At 48.6% G+C, this 12,178-nt stretch overlaps 1 protein-coding gene across 2 annotated transcripts in view; it reads left to right on the forward strand.

Annotated features, from left to right (window-relative positions):
* MAN2B2 (mannosidase alpha class 2B member 2) overlaps positions 1–12,178 on the forward strand; it is a 777,500-nt gene that overhangs the window by 438,037 nt on the left and 327,285 nt on the right. The gene's annotated exons all lie outside the window — the stretch shown is intronic.

Here is a 12,178-nt window from a genome sequence, read left to right on the forward strand (position 1 = left end):
TGCTGCCGTGTTCAAAGGTGAGAGAGAAGGGGTATCCCCACCTGTATCGTGTGCCGTGATCTTTAAGCCATTTCGTGAGTGAGCCACAGAGGCGTCTCAGCACTAGGGTGTGCGAGGATAGATCCTGAAAGATGGTTATCTGGGCGCCTCAGAGTGTAAGGGGCCTGCCTGATCTAGCCTTCTCTAGTATTCTGGCTCTGTCTTGGTATCGATGAAATCTGGTGAGGACTGATCTCGGCCCGCCAGGTGGGCCTCCGGCTCTGTGTATTCTCTCCGTTTTAGGCTCATCAATATCTTCGTCCGCCGTCAGGATTTTGATGATGTTGTGTATGTTTTTTTAAGGTCTTCTTCCGATTCTCCTTCACGCTCCGGAATGCCAAAAAAGCGGAGGTTGTTTCTCCTCTCGCGATTTTCTAAATCGTCAATTTTATTTCAGAATTCCTCCTCTCTCCTTTCTATTCTCTTATTCTGAGGTCCATTTGGGTTTCAAGCTTGTCTATTGAGGTTTCGTTATTCACAACCCCTTCCAGTCGTTCTTCGATGTTATCCTTTCTTTGTGTTATTTTATCTATTTTGCGCCTAAATTGACTCCCATGTTTTTTATTTCGTTGAGGAGGGCTGCGATGTCACCTTTGGTGGCAGCTGCACCCCTTTCTGAGGTCTCTATTTTCTCTGTGGATGCGGTATCAGGGGTCGGTGGGGTTGGGGTGTAGGCGCATCTGGCAAGTTTCAGCTTAATGCTCATAGAGTGGTGGCTGTGGCAGAGGATGCACACACCCCTAAATCGGGGGTCCTACCCTCTGCACTGCAGTGCTTCCAGATATCTTCAGGATGATTCCAGGTGCAGGGCAAAGTCCGGCGTCTCCTGTCGCTATGCGGCGGGGGAGTGGTGCGTACAGTTCGTTGATTGGGCGTGCGCACTGTTGGGGCTCTTAGTCGCAGTGGACTGGCACTTCGATCTCTCGGATCTTTGGACGTGTGGCTCTGTCCTGCGGGGGTTGGGAGCTGGTGATCGTTCTGGGTAGCCTTGTGTGTTCCTTTTCAGTTGCCGCTCTTATTTGGGGGCTGTTACTTCTTTTCTTGTAGAACATGTGGAAGTAGGGGGTGTGCTGTAATGGGTGATTGATATGGATCCTTTGTTGTACTTCTGTGTCAGGGCGTGTGGGTCACTGGAAGAGTGACCCTTCCTTCCTCTTCTGGGCGGGTGGCTCCCTTGGGCCTGCTATTGGGAGTTGTGTATGGCTTGTGGGCATGTATCAGCTCTTATTTATATAGTTGTCCACTTTAAGGGCTGGGTGCCTGGGCTTCCATGGAGCTGTGCATAGTTACATGGGCTGGTCACCCTGGTGTCTTACACGCTGTGCAGTGGGGTGCACCATGGAGTATATGAGTGGAGCCGCCGGACTCTATTGTGCTTTGCAATGCTGTCGGCTTCTCGTGCTATGTTGGCATCTGGGACAAGGTGAGCCTCAGGTCTGTGCACCTCTTAGGGTTAGTCCGGCTGTGCTGTGAGCAGGAGGCATGGTTTATAGACTCATATGTGCTTTCAAGGGCCCTGTATCACAGTTGTTACTTTTTTGGGCGCTATCGGCCCAGGGGTACAGGTGTCTTGTGTAGGAGTGTCTCCAGGCTCCTAGGGGCCTGCACACCCCGCTCTCCCTTCGCTCGCCGGAGGGTCTGTATCACCGGCTCCGCGTCGGCAAGGTAGTCTCGTAGCATACAGCCTCCCACGGGGGGATGGGGCGGCGCCACAGCGTGGCTCCGACTTCACTCAGTGTTAGAGGGCCCCCCCCGCGGGGTGTTAAGCAGCTGTGTGTAGTGGCTGCACTTGGCGCGCAGCTCCGTGGGCAGTGGGGGGGGGCGCTTACTTTAGTCCTCGGCAAGTATACGCCTCCTCTCTTGGATGCACGGGCTAGTGTCTCTGGCGGCGCAGGTCCGTGGGGCGCAGCGCGAGACACACTTGGTGCTTTTCGCTGGGCCACGGTGGGGTGTGCAGGCAGTAGCGCGCGGGAGTCAGGCAAGGCCTCGCCGCAATCCCGCAGTCGGGGGTCCTCCTCGGATTGTTGCGCGCGCTCTTCGGTGCTCAAATCCACTTTGAAGCGGGCCCGTGCCAGCTGCCCCTTGAAAGTAAGATTTTGTCACCTTCCGGGCTCCATTTTCGACCGGGTTTTCTACCAGTTGTGGGAGGGGGGGTCTTCCGCCGGATTTTCTTTGGTTTTGGGCCTGGCGGGGGGGGGGTGGTGGTCATGAGACACGGGCTCAAATCTCGTCAGGGACCTGCGGCCACAGAGCTCATACAGAGGTGAAACTCATCCGTGCGCCCCCTGGTGGCCAAAATTGTGCCTCTTTTTTCGAATTTGGGTGTGTGTACTTTTACATCTGTGAACCTCTAGCATTGCATTTGTGCCTCCTTTTTAAAAATTATAATTTAGATGTGTACTTTTACATCCGTGCACCTCTTGTCTCCTAAAATTCTAGCTCCTCTCAGGTTTGCACTTATGCCTTTGTGACTACTTTCACTACGCCTCCTGGTGAGTTTAGCTTGAACTGTGCTGTGCAGCCACTCTTCTTTCACTCCTCCACTAACCTCTGCTAGCCCTATGGCTCTCTCCATCCCACCCATCTTCTCTAACTGCTACAATCACCTCTCCCTCCCCTTTCTCGTGAAGTACGGTCCAGGTTAAAAAAAAATAATAATAAAAAAAAAAAATTAAATGCACAAAAAAGACATCCTGAGTGCTAACCCTGGCCTTCCCATCACAGACACCTATGTCAGCATTTCCTCCAGATCTTTGGACCCACCATCTTATCTCTAATCTCTCTCCTTCCACATCCTCTCCCATTAACAGTGGCACCAAGTGGGAAGTCCTCCTGGCCGGCTTCTCATCTTCACGTTGCTTCATTAATGTCTATCACACAGGCATTATCCTGGTTCAGGGTCCTTCTCTTTGATGGAATCCTGCCGTCTCTCATTAACTTCCTCCCTTCTCCTGAATTTCCTCCTACTACTCTCTCTATACCTCCTCTGACTGCTGTACCAAGCCCCTGTACCCCACCTCAGAAAACCTTCAAAGGCAGAGATCTCCTCCACCTGATGACTCAACGCCGGCTCCGCCAACAAAGGCTCCTCTGACCTCTCCCTCCTTTTTGAAGAGATTGACCTCGCCATTCTCGTTCTTACCGAGACATGGTTTAATGCCAGCTCTGTCACTGCTTTTGACTCCCTCCTCCCTGATAGCTTCAACATCATCTCCAAGCCCTGACCTCACTGCACTGGAAGGGGTTTGCTGTAACCTTCCCAGAGTGGGTTCCTGCTTCCATCTTACCCACTCAGCCCTACCCCTCCTTTGAGAGACTTGTTTGCGAGTTGGTCATCTCTCCCATCTCCACCCTGACCATTGCTACCATTTACTGGCCTCCTGGCGCCACCACCCTCTTCTTCTCTGAATGAGCCAATTTCTGTTCTTCCTTACTTTCATCCACCTATAACCTCCTCCTCCTGGGTGATTTCAACATCCAACTGGACTCCCCAGGCTCGGCATCCTCTCTCTTCTTTCCCTCTCCATTTTCCCTTCTGGTCCAACCCACTTGTCTGGACACACTGTGGAAGCCCTCATACACTATGACCTCTCTCTCTCCCCCCCACTAGACACTCCTCTCTCCTGGTCAGTCCATTCTACTCCCACCTCGGTCCATTTGGCCCTCTGATCGCACGCCCAAAAGCCCTGCCAACCTTGTTCACTAACATCCGCCCTATGAAACGAGTGTCAGCTGCTGCCTTCGCTTTCCCGCTCATCTCCCACCTCAGTTTCTAGCTCTGACTCTGCTCTCAGCAACCTCCAATTGTCCATCACCAATACTCTTGACATTCTTGCCCCAGTCATGTGTATTCACCTGAAACCTGCCTCTAAGCGTAACACTTGGTACGACTCCGAACTTGCGGCCCTGAAACAAAAGTGCAGGGCAGTGGAACGGAAGTGGCAAACAGGCTCATCCTCTGACAAACTGACCTGCCACCGGCTCCAAAGGCAATATAGACTCTCCGTCCGTGCCAAGAAAATGGCCCACATACAGGCATAGGTTCCCGGTGCATCCAACAACACGGCTGAACGTTTCAAGATCCGTTTCAAGATCTGCAGGGAACTAGCCACTGCACTTGCTGATTTCTGCATAATTATTTTGCCACTGGATCTTTCCCCTCCTCCCTTAAGCACTCCCTTGTGCGCCCCCTCCTGAAAAACCCTTCAGTAGACCCCACCTTTACATCCAACTACTGCCCTATTTCCATCACCCCCTTCCTGGGGACCTGCTGGAGAAGCTGGCATTGTCCGAACTCAACTTGCACACCAAACTGGTTGGTGGTCTCCATGACCATCAATCTGGATTCTGAGCATCCAGTGGCACGGAAACTGCCAGCATCTCTGGACTCAGGACTCCAACTTCCCAGCTGTCCTCCTCTTTCTCAATCTCTCCTCTGCCTTTGACACAGTCAACCATTATATCCTCATACAAAGGCTCCACGATACTCTTGGTATCTCGGAACGGGCACTGGACTGGCTGACATTCTTCCTAACTGACGCTCTTCCCAAGTCATCCTGGATACCTTCTCCTCTCCTACTTCCTTTGCTGTGGTGTCCCCCGGGTTCTATACTCTCCCCTTGGCTCTTTAACATCTACCTTGTTCTGCATGCATGCCTCATCTCCTCCTTTTCTTCCAACTTCCAGTGTTATCTAGATGACACACAACTTTTTTTCAAACTTCTGCTGACGCTTTTGCACCCTCCAACATCCCTGACTGCCTGTCTACCATCCAGTCCTGGTGCACCTCTAACAATCTCTGCCTCAACGCTTGTAAAACTGAGATCCTTCCCATTAGGACCCCTGCTCCCTCCTTTTTCCTTTCACTCTGGCCTTCCTCCTTGGGCTCTCCCCCGGCTCCTTCTCCTGCCCTATAAAGTCTTCACTGGCTCCCGGTTGCTGCACAGATTAAATTCAAATCCCTCTCCATCATCCATAAGACTGTCTGGGCCCGGGACATCACTATCTTCAATGTTTTCTTACTAAATACTCTCCCTCTAGACCACTATGTTACTCTGGCACCAACTCTTTGTCTGTAAAGCGTTTCGCTAAACAGAGGGTAGGTGGTGATCCCTTTCCTCGGCTGGCTGCCTCCTATGGAACAGCCTCCACCCTCCTCTGCGCCTTGAGCAGGACTTTCTTAAATTCCAGAAGCTCCTCAAGACCTTCCTCTTTACCTCCCCATTCCCTTCTTCCCTACTCTGCTAATCTCACAGTTGCTGTGATTGGTGTCCAGGCCCTTATGCATCCTCGCACCCCTGACCTCCCACACCCTATCACCCAGCTCCTGTCTACCCTCAGCACTGGCCTTGGCACACACCCTCCGCACTGGAGATTCGCACTTACACCTAACATGGCTCCAGGCCATGTAGCACTCAACATTCAAGCACTTCATCTGTGGCTCTCGCATGAGCTTGGATTCCCCAGCAATTAACCTCCTCTACCCTCTTCCTTGCTGCACTTTTGAATACTCACAAGTCATAGGAGGTTTGTTCTTTTTTCCCTCCACTGCTTTAAATATTGTGTTTGTAATGTGTTTCACTCACTTGTTTTCTCCCTCACCCTATGGGTGCTTTGAAACAGTATTTTACTTGCTGTATAAGCACCTAACAAGTACACAATAAATAAATAAAGCAAATAAAACCAAAGTCTGAGTCTGTGTCCTTCATCTGACTCACCACAGTCCATGTTTGGCGAGACATATTTTGCTTGCTCATCTCCTGTTTGTCTACATAGTGAGACTCGCTGTTAAATGCTGCCCTTACCCACTGTACCACATTCGGAAAAAATGCCTTCCCAGGCTAGAGCCATGTTTTCCCTTTTTCTTATAACCTTTGCAAAAATTAGAGATGCACGAAATCTGGGGTAAATATTATTTGGCTTACCGGTGATGTTAGAAGGGAGAAAACAGCAACTGGTGCAAGGTCTTTATATGAGAAGCGACTTCATAATGAAAAGCTCAAAGATGAGTAATACCCTTGTGCTAAGATTTGATGTGCATATTATTTGAATTGTTTATACTAAATTGCCTGCAAAAATGTATCAAAATGAAGTAGGGCTACTAAACAACATCAAACGCGGGTTAAAGGAGAGGATCACTAAAAATGTCACCGCATTAAAATATTGCTAAACAAAAAAAGTATAACTCTTTAATATTTTTTTCAATGTAAAATATGCCACTTGATGTGCTCCAACATCCCTCTTTTCAAATGTTTGCAGGCATGCATTTTGTGTAGTGTGTTTTGTTTGTTTCATACAATGCCCTAGCGGCAATAAGCAAACAGAAGCCCCTCCAGCGTGCTGGAGGGAGCATGTGCTTGTTTACTGCCATTAGGGCAGTGAATTCAAACACACACCACGCACGCACGCACACACGTACGCATGCACGCACGCACACACGCACGTTAGAAGTTTTGTGGGACTGCACAGTTCAACTTCTGTGTTTTGTGTCTGTAGATGCTCATTGGGAAGACGCATGCATATTTATTTTGCTAGCATTTTGGCATCTTAGCAGTAATAATGTGGATATCTTGTCACAACTACCTGGACCATTTTCAAGACACTCCATATGGAAGACCTCACTGCCACCCTAGCATCCCTCAAGACCACATCGTACGCGGATAACATCCTCCATGCCTCTGTACTCAAGGGCTTTCCTACTGTAGCACTCCTCCCTTACCTAACAATCATCAACAGCTTCCTAACTCAAGGCACGTTCCCGTCGGACTGGAGAAATCCTCCTGCTTCTCAAGAAACCAACACTGAACCCTGACAACCTCAGCAACTACTGCCCCATCACTCATGTTTTCCTAAGTAAGAACCATGAGAAAGCAGTAGCCAAGCAACTCCTGCAACACAACCTCCTTAAATCCTACCAATCTGGCATCAGACCCAAATGCGGCACAGAAAGAGCTACAATCAAGGCGATTGACGATGCCCTTAAATTCCTCAATGATGGTCATCCTTGCCCACTGGTTCTCCTTGACCTCTCAACAGCATTTGACACAGTAGACCACCTGACGCGCACCAACAATTTACATCGCCACATGTGGATTAGCAAGATAGTCCTTGGCTGGTTTAAATGGTACCTTGCTAATTGCCACTAGTTTGTACAAATGCATTCCTCCAGGTCACCAACTCTCCCCAATCACCTGTGGAGTCCTGCAAGGATCCATCCTCTTCCACTTTGATCGTCAAACTTTACATGAATAGAAGACATCCACATGCACAAGGCATTCCTCTTATTGATGCAGTCTTGGATGTCCAGTGCTTACCTGAATCTCACCCCCTCTCAGACTGAATTCCTACTCCTGACCAGCAACATTGAACACCCTGACATCTAGACCAGGCTCTCTGCTAGGCACCTCAAGGGCTTCATTCCCCAGCTGGCCACCTGTGCCAAGTCCCTTGGGTTCAACATCGACCATCCCCTCTCCTTCAAGCAGCACTTAGCAAGGTAGATACAAATGTCTTGGTAACAACTTTCTCTCCTGCAGAAAATCCGGCACTTCATTTGCTGTCCAATCCTTGGTCCTCGGCCACCTGGTGGTGGCAATGCCCTTTTGGCAATTACCGTGGCACGCATGAAATGGGTCCTACATGCTCCAGCATGACTCATCAAATGACTCTGCAAGTTTGACCACATCAACCCGACCCTCATCAAACTGCACAGGCTCTCTCTGCAAGCCTGTATAGTCTTTACATCCTGTTACATCATATATCTACAAGGCTGTCACCCTGAAGTCCCCAAACCTCCTCACTGAGAAACTGGGCACCTCTAGAGGCCTATGATTCACCTGAAGTAAAGGAGATACGCAGACTCTGCCAGTGCAGGAAGCAAAAAGTCCACGACAGACCTTCAATGTCTACTCTCCAAGATTTGGAACCTCCTCTCCATCCGCTTCAGACTCGCCCCATCACTTCTACAGTTCAGGAAGTAGCTCAAGACACTCCACGGATTGGCCTAACACGCACGCGTGCACGCGCACACAGACACACCATCAATTGTACCCAGAAACTATTCAACATCATCGGGTCACTCTCTAACCCAACAACCACACCACAATCCACAGCATCTCCCTCATGGACCACACCCGCTCCAAAATACGCAACACCGGGACATCCCCACTCTCATCCCCCACTCTCAAACATTCCAACACATGGGACACCTTCCACCTCCTCCACACAGACACTCATCACCCTCTGTGCAAAACAAAATCTGCACACTTCTTGAATGAAGCATGCCCGCCACAAGCTGCATCCAGTTGCATCACCACACTAGCTCCCCACTGGCTCGACATCACCAACTCCTGTCTTTGTACATATTACCATCCACTCCACACTCAAAATTAGAAAAATCTCACTCCTCCTAAAAAAAAAAATCTCACAACCCCACACTCCCCAAAAATGACCCTCATTACTATCCTACCATACCTCACCAGATTCATGCAATGCTTTATCACTACCCAACTGCAACAACACATCACAACAAACCACCTATTCAGCCCCTTGCAGTTTGGCTTCTGACATGGACACAGCACTGAGACTGCTACTCTTAACATCCTCGATGACCTCCACAGCATCACAGATAACACACGGCACTACTCAAGCTCCACAACCTCTGCAGCCTTCAAGACCATCGACCACACCACTTCTCTCACTGACATGACACACTTTGCCACCATACTCCCTTATTGATCAGAGCCCACCCTTGTCAAGTGTGAGGTCCCGCAAGACTCCTCCCTGTCTCCACTCCTTGTCAACCAATATTTTAAATCCCTTGGGCAGACCCTTAGCAAACAAAACATCCATTCCAACCAATATGCAGACGACAAACAAATATACTTCCAAATGTCATCCTGTTCAGATGGATTTCTGAACTCTGACCTGGTGGGCCGAGGTTCAAGAGGCCAGCCTAGTTTCTTCGAACAGGGTAACCTTCTGGAAAAGCCAGACCAATCAAGGTAGCTTGGCGGCAGTCAAGACTAGGTCTCTGGAGGGGTGAGGGTGACAAAGACCTCAATGAGCACACACAGTAAAGGCCATTTACAAATCACTCCGTTATTTCAAGGTCTTTGAGTTTCAACACACAAATCAAATTATAGTAATACTAGTAAGCCAACACAATCTTATCTAAATACATATATTCAAGATGCATGAAATGAGTCCACAACCTAAAAAGAGGAATGAAACAGGCAGTGCAAATAGTCTTTAGTCCCTTCTGCATCCAATACACTCCTAACTAAGAGGCAGTCCAATCCCTAAGAAGAGTGGAGCATATTGCTCAAATGGACTTGCGCTGCTGGCGCACGCAGTAGTTCAAATGGGCAAAACGGGGGCTCTTCAGGGGTCTGTAGCAGCTCAGGAAGGTGGGTGAGGTGATGAAGAATAGGTTCCCACTATCCGAGGAGTGCCTCCACTTGAGGGCAGAGTTGATTCCAAGAGTTGGTAATAGTTTGCTAGTTCACACTAGGAGTGGAAAGGAGAGTTGCCCTCAGGGGCCACTCGTGCATAAAAATGGATGGAGGTGCTAGGGGCCACCGGTTAGGGTTGTGATTACTCACCGATCCCTGGCGCACTCCGGACTAAACTTCGGCAGTCTAGTCAACTTCGGTTGCAGGTTCAAGTGCGGCAATTTGGCAGCTCTGCGGCTTTCAGCGACAAAGACACAGCGATGATTACCAAATAGGACAGTGGCGATTTCTCCGCTTCTGGTTGGTGGATCAGGCCAGTTTCACTGCAGCAAGCTTCAGGGGCAAGAGGGGCACTCTGGTAGTCTGGTAGTTCTAAGCCCCCTTTAATGTTGGTCTTTTCAGCTTATCAAGTGCTATATTCTCTAAACGTTATTGTTCCAAATCAAACATTTTCAAATCTTCTGAAACATGTTGAAGAAATTCTTGGGGACGAAAAAGGGATAGACAGGAAGAATAGACAATGTATTGATGGTGCTATTATTATCCTAATGTTTTTCATTCAACCTATTCAAGATAAGCCCAGATTCATGGCTCTGTTATTCCATTGAGGCATGGCACCCTGAATCCCCCACCTATCGAATCCTGCACATCAAATCCATCCCTCATAGTCCCACCCAACCTAAACCTTTTTTAGTTGATGTGGTTAAACCCCCCCCCCCCTTCCACCACCTGTTCCCTGCTTTCCTTGCTAATTGGGCTTTCACCTGATACACCCACCACCTGTCTGTAAGCTGAATGGGTAGATATTACACTGAGACTTGGCTCTCCCCTGACCACACTCCCGCACCCTAGCCAACAAGCCCAATAAGACCACTCCACCACCTGTGCCGATGAACTCCTTGGCTGTATTTGGATTTATTTTATTTGTATAGCGCGCCAGGCCCAAAGGCATCCGGGCGCAATCCACTACTTGGCTCCGTGCAGCAAACACTGGATAAGAACGCAGACAGCACATAGTCCCGTGTATTTGGCAACCTATTATCAGTGAACATGGATTTGATTCATCCATCTTCGTCAAATATGGTAAATCCCATATTCATAAATCGTTTCAACTCTTTCTTCACTTCATTTAATTGTAGGTCATTTTGCTACCTGACTTCCTAAACCACAGATACATGTATCCCTAGACATTTAATAGGATGTTTGTCGAGTTGCATACTTTTGAGGCATTAACAGTTCAATTTAAGTATCTAATTCTTATTAATATTTACCCGAAATCCTTAGGATCACTTTTGACAACGCTTAAATAACGCGCTGGAAATCCATGTTTGTGTTATGAGTATACACGCAGGTCATCTGCAGATTGGGGAAGAGCCAGTTGCCATCTGTTCAAATTCCCTCTGAGAGAATCCTGAATGCCATTTATCTCGCATGCTATAGGCTCTGCATAAATCCTGTACAGAATACGAGCTATTGGACAGCCCTCACCTAATATTCTGGAGCAGAGTCATTGATTATCAAGGCGACTGTTGGGGGCCATATGTAATGTCTTATCTTTTCAATAATGTTGATAGAAATCCTGTAACACTCATAACCCCAAATGCCTTCTTGGCTTCATGTGTTTTCACAAACCGGGGTACACAGTGCTCAGTTGCTATACCAGTTGTGCATACGTCATTCTGTACATGGTTGTGTACATAGCACCCTGGTATAAAATCATGATGATTTGCACTCACCGGTGACCCGCATCTGTCTTTTATTCCGCTAGTTAAAATGCCAGTGTAAATGTTATAGTCTGAGTTTATCAAAAATAGAGACATACAATCCATACTGAGATAGATCTTTTATTTATTGAGCATTTATTAGCCGCTAATACAAATGAATAGTGTTTCCTAGCGCCACAAGGCACAATGGGAGGAAACAAGGGGAGTAAATAAGCATTGGCGAGAGAAGTACATACAATCGTGGTCCTATTAGGCCTTGTGGCATTTGGATGTGCAAGTGCAGTGGAGAGAAGTACAGGAGATACGGGTGGGTGGGGGTGGGGGTGGCGGTGGCGGTGGAAGGGCAAGTGAATGGGCCCGGGGGTGGGAAGTGCCAAAGGGCAGCCAGGGAGGAGGCCTCCGGCTAAGTGCGACGGTGGATGAACCCCAGGAGGGATGTGCAGCCGCCGGGCAGGAAGAACACAGGGCCTGTGCTGTGGGGATGGAGGGTGTTGGTGTTGACTGGGTAGAGGTCCTGGAATTCTGGGTGAGTCTTATGACCAGGCCACCACTCTCAGTGAAAGTGGGATGGTTAGCAAGAGGAGATGAAAAGCTGAGTTTTTAGGAGTTTACGGAATTTAATGCGGTCCGCCTCAAGTCTGAGAGAGGGCAGGGAGGCTGTTCCGAAGGGAGGCACCAGCCGAAGAGAGAGACCTGCCCCCCATTCTCTGCTTTAAGTGTTTGACCAACAGAGTTAGTTGGAGGAGCGGAGGGCTCTAGCAGGGGAGTATTTAGGGGGTGAGTCACTGATTAAGTCTGTTCTTAAACACCTCAAATTCACAATGCAGACAAAATCCTCCAAAAAGCATTTAGAGTAGAATAAGTATATTTTGGGCTATGTATTTTGCTTTTCGAAAGTTGCATTTATAGCATGTTTTTTTCTGCCGATACATATGGTGATCCATTATTGTATGAAATGTATAT

This window comes from Ambystoma mexicanum, chromosome 6q (genome assembly GCF_040938575.1).
Source record: "Ambystoma mexicanum isolate Mex_15411 chromosome 6q, UKY_AmexF1_1, whole genome shotgun sequence".
NCBI classification, from domain to species: Eukaryota; Metazoa; Chordata; class Amphibia; order Caudata; family Ambystomatidae; genus Ambystoma; species Ambystoma mexicanum.